The 5,255-nt window shown below is 53.0% G+C and overlaps 1 long non-coding RNA gene across 1 annotated transcript; it reads right to left on the reverse strand.

The window, feature by feature from the left end:
- Positions 1–2,768: 2,768 nt before the first annotated feature.
- LOC107182731 lies at positions 2,769–4,494 on the reverse strand. Its single transcript, XR_001513462.1, has 2 exons — positions 4,282–4,494; positions 2,769–3,518 (listed from the first exon to the last, which is right to left on the reverse strand). It is a non-coding gene; the product is annotated as an uncharacterized LOC107182731 (long non-coding RNA).
- Between the last annotated feature and the right edge of the window lie 761 nt (positions 4,495–5,255).

A 5,255-nucleotide genomic window follows, 5' to 3' on the forward strand; every position in this document is an offset into this window, starting at 1 on the left:
GGGGCGCGGGGACACCGTGCCCACCGGTGGCAGCTCAGACACCTGCACCGGCTGCCCAGGCCCACGACCCCCTGCGTGTCCCCTGCGTGGGGCCGGCCGCGGACAGGTGATTCTGGGAACCCTTGAAAGGAGCGACTTTCTTTTCTTTTTTTTTCCTCCTTTTTTGGCCTGTTTGCCTGGGGCCGTTAGCTTTGAACCCAGGAAAACCTCTAACCTCATTCGCAGTGGAGAGTGAGCAATCGGGGTCCAGGCGAGGCCTTGGGCTTTGCTGTTTCTGCCTGTCATCTCCTACAATCCCGGGGTTGGTGTTGTTACCCCCATTTTATAGATTAGCCAGCGGTTCTCAACCTGTGGGTCGCGACCCCTTTGGCGGTCGAACGACCCTCTCACAGGGGTCGCCTAAGACCATCCTGCAGATCAGATATTTACATGACGATTCATCACAGTAGAAACATGACAGTGATGAAGTAGCAACGAAAATAATGTTATGGTTGGGTCACCACGTGAGGAACTGTATTTAAAGGGCCAGAAGGTTGAGAACCACTGGATTAGCCCAGGAGTTTGCCTAACGGAGTCGAAATCTTTCTCCCACAACAGGAAACCACCTGAAAGGCGGGCGCCCCTTGGTTAAGCGAGATGCCATGGTGGTATCAACAGTAACCAATTACAAAGGAAAATAAATAAATAAAAAACTCAGACCCAGAAACGACTGAAGCACAGGATCTAAGAATATTTATTGGTAAGTGATAGGTGTTCGAAGATGACCCAGCTTCTGTTATTGCCTTCACCAATGAAGTGCTGGCTAGCTGGGCAGTCACGGAGACGTTCGTTCTATACAGAGATAGGTAGGTGTGTGTTACCCAGATGCAAATTTAACTTGGTTTTGAAATCCCGAAAGTAGAGCCTTGAGCTAAATGATAACTTCCCCCACGTCACAGGATCTAAGAATATTTATTGGTAAGTGATAGGTGTTCGAAGATGACCCAGCTTCTGTTATTGCCTTCACCAATGAGGTGCTGGCTAGCTGGGCAGTTACAGAGACGTTCGTTCTATGCAGAGATAGGTAGGTGTCTGTTACCCAAATGCAAATTTAACTTGGTTTTGAAATCCCGAAAGTAGAGCCTTGAGCTAAATGATAACTTCCCCCACGTGTTTTTCTTTAAGAAAGCTCTTGGCTTCTTTTTTAAAAAAATTTTTTTTACTGATTTCAGAGAGGAAGGGAGAGAGCTAGAGAGATAGAAACATCAATGATGAGAATCATTGATTGGCTGCCTTCTGCATGTCCCCCCCGGGGGGGATCGAGCCCGCAACCCGGGCATGTGCCCTTGGTCAGAATCGAACCTGGGACCCTTTAGTCCACAGGCCGACGCTCTACCCACTGAGCCGCACAGGCTAGGCCAGCAAGAGGGATTTTAATTTCAGGCTTTTTCCTTCATAAGCAGCCTCACTGCAGAGCACCTGTCAGCCACGGATCAGGCCAATAATTACAGTAATGAGGGCCGAGGTCTGACAACGCACCTGCTAACCTCGGCAGCTGGCCAGCCACTGACCACGTGGGGTCTAGCAAGAATCACCCGGCCGTGGAACTGATTCTCGATGTTCTGGCACTGTCTGCGTGACCCTGAGCCAGCGACTTCACGTTGCTGAGCCGGCTTTCCTCGTCTGTGAAACGGAATGAGAAGAGCCTTGCAGAGTTGGTGGCAGATTCGATCAAAAAATGCATGGGAAGCCCTTAGCACCCAGCCTGGTTTCACCAGCTGAGAGGCGTTGTGTGTTGTTTTGTTTTCATATAGAGTTTGAAGCCTCTTAGAGTGATAAGTTATGACTGGACTCCTCCTGCCGGTTCATTTCCCTCCCTCCGGCCACTTCTAAGGAGGGAGACTACTTACACTTGGGCGGAACAAGACAGATTTGGGGGACAGCTGTGTAGGGCAGGGAGCCAGCTAATGAGCAAGGCTTAATTTTACCCACCTTTTCTGCATGTTAAGCACCTTGACTTGGATATAGCAGCCCTCCCAGTAAAGGGATGTTGCCACTCACCTGCAGAGGGCGAGTTGAATGATGCCTCCTGCTGCCACCAGCATGGTCGAGTTCTGTCTTATTTCTTTTTTTAAAAAAAAAAAATTATTGATTTTTTTTCAGAGAGGAAGGGAGAGGGGGATAGAGAGTTAGAAACATCGATGAGAGAGAAGCATCGATCAGCTGCCTCCTGCACACCCCGCACTGGGGATGTGCCCGCAACCAAGGTACATGCCCTTGACCGGAATTGAACCTGGGACCTTTCAGTCTGCAGGCTGACACTCTATCCACTGAGCCAAACCGGTTAGGGCTTGTCTTATTTCTTGATTGTTTCATGCCAATTTTAATTTCTTTTTTTAAATATATTTTTTATTGATTTCAGAGAGGGAGAGATAGACACATCAGTGATGAGAGAGAATCATTGAGTGGCTGCCTCCTGCACGCCCCCTACCGGGGATGGAGCCTGCAACCCAGGCATGTGCCCTGACCAGGAATTAAACCATGACCTCCTGGTTCATAGGTCGATGGCCAAACACTGAGCCACACCGGCCGGGCACTAATTTTATTTTCTAATGATACTTCAAGATCGTTTAGGAACAAGACGCTTGTCTCACCAACCATATTCCCTTTTCTCTTTAAACTTCACAGCATCTGTCAGGATGTCAGGGAGCTAAAAATCCACTCAATCATACCTCACATGCCAAAGCTCAACGGGTGTTTGCTGAATGAGTGAATGAATGAATGAGCACTCCCGGTCTCAGAAATAGATCTTATTTATCTCCAGTCCTCCATTCAACAGCTTGGTGAATGAGAATACACCAGAAACAGGATGAAAATATAAACAATGAAATGAGACATAAGCACAGTAGAGTGGGATGAACTGCTTGGTATGTAAGTGACTTCTCTACTTTTCGTGGGGAAATCTGACTCCTTATCCTCTCATTTCAATTAGCAGATCGGGGGGTGGGGTATACATGTTTGAAATGCACATTTCCACAGGCCTTCCCTCTAGGATTTTTCCTTTTGTCACCTTTCAAAAGCCCCCTGCTTCTTCGGCAGCTATAAGGCAAGCCACAAGACGGCAAAATTTAGTATTTTTTAAAAAAACCGTAGCATCCACTTAAATGGATGAGCGAAAATCATTCTGAGAGAAGACTTTGTACAGAGCGTTCAATACCGTTAGCTGCTGAATGCAAAAGCCGATTTCTGCTCGCTAATGGTGGCAATTAAGGCCAAGTCGGAGGCTTAACAAAGTGATTGCTTACTCTGGCATGTGTGTTAATTAATCTTCTTGTCGTGCCTAATTTTCCCATCCAGTTCAGTAGGGTGTTCCCACAGCCTGCGATGGGGCAGCCCCTGTGCTACGAAATCCCTCTTCCTGGCCGCACAGGAAAACCTGACTGGCCGCGACCAGCGAGTGGCCAGTGCGTCTCTCCTCGGGGAGAACCGAGCTGTCGTCACGGTGACAGTTTTACTCCAGGCCGGTGCCGTTACCAGGCCTAAAAATAGGAGGGAACGGGGAGATTTTCTCTGAGGGCTCAGCCCCGGCCCCCCGCATCTCATACCTGAGACTCTCTGCTCCCGGGATCAAGGGGGGACAGGAAGGAAGCTGAGAGGCCCTGAACGCTGCCACGTGCGACTGTGAGCCGCGTGTTGCCATGTTAGTCTATGTCAGCGGTTCTCAACCTCCTGGCCCTTTAAATACAGTCCCTCAGGCTGTGACCCAGCCATAACATTATTTCCGTTGCTACTTCATCACTGTCATGTGGCTACTGTGACGAATCGTCATGTAAATATCTGATCTGCAGGATGGTCTTAGGTGACCCCTGTGAAAGGGTCGTTCGACCGCCAAAGGGGCCGCGACCCACAGGTTGAGAACCGCTGGTCTATGTGATCCTCCCTTTAACTCGGGCGTCCGGAGGGGAGATTTGCTGAGCGGCCGGGACGAGTGACTCTCTCACAGCCACAGGCGAAGGGGAGACGGCATCACCCGCTGGGAGAGCTGAGACTCAGGGGGGCTGCCCGAGATCCCGCAGCCCAAAGCCTTCTGCTTACACGCGCCCACGGGGCTGCTTGCTGGGGAACAGAGAGGTGAGGGAGCCACGCTCCTGGGACCGCCACATGCCTGCTGCCTTTTCTCCCGTTTTCTCTTCTTCTCGCATCCCATGGTCCCCCCCGTCCTGCCTCACCCTCCAGGAACACAAAGTGGTCCAGGCCTGGGGTCGAAAAGACTCTTGTTGGAGCCCAGGCCCCGGGACTTACTGATGACTGTGACCGTGGCTCCTCTGTTTAACCTCTGAAAGCTGCAGGGTTTCGGCGCTCAGCTGGGGATGGGCAGAGTTCCTACTTCAACACGTGGTGGAGATCCCATGAGAACATGCGTGTCCTGTGCTGCGCACACGGCCTGACACAGGGCGGATGCTCACATTGGCTGGAGAACATGGCATTGGGAGAGGTCTCGGGTCCCAGCCTGACCTGCCCTCCAGACACAACATCCCGGAGGGCAGCGGGGTGCAGGGGTCATCCCTCCACCCCATGGGGCCCAGCGAGTCCCTCCCTTCCAGGCGCTGGCCCTGGATGGCACGGGGCACAGGGAGGGTGGCGAGGAAGCTCACCCCTACAGAGCTGGTAGGCTAACCGGGGACGGGGCCCTCTTTGAAGTTCTCCGCAAACACAAGCTTATCGCGTCTGGGTAACAAGTCCGTGCACAGGGGCCACTATTCCCACCACTCGGCCAAGTGAAAAGTAGGCCTCGGTGCCATCCCCAGGGCCCGTGCTGACTCTGTGGGCACCACAGGCCCGGCCACCCATACCACCCTCCGTGCTGCCTGTGCCCCCAGAAACTCTGTCTGGGGACCAGACTCGGGCTCGGCAGGGACAGCTCCCCATCACCAGGGGTCACCAGGGGCCACTAGGGGTACCGCTCCCTGCGAGATCCACGCCTCCCCCTCCCTCTCCTTCCTCCCTTTGACAGCGAGGAGGGACAAAGCTGGCCAAGCAGATGGAGCCATGTGAGCAGGAGCAGGCCAGGGTTAAAGTTCGCCCTGACCAGCAGCGGGACGCTGCTCAGCCAGCAAGGAGACAGGGCGGCCGCCGGGGGCTGTGAGGACCGGACAGCAGCGCAGGGCGGGCAGAGGATAACGCTGGGCACCTCGGGGAGTGGCTACTGTGACGACTGGCCCTGTCCCCGGAGACCTGGGCTGATGTCTGGCAGGTCCCCCAGGAAGACGCACCTG

The sequence above is a fragment of the Myotis davidii genome, unplaced genomic scaffold (assembly GCF_000327345.1).
Source record: "Myotis davidii unplaced genomic scaffold, ASM32734v1 scaffold174, whole genome shotgun sequence".
Lineage (NCBI taxonomy): Eukaryota > Metazoa > Chordata > Mammalia > Chiroptera > Vespertilionidae > Myotis > Myotis davidii.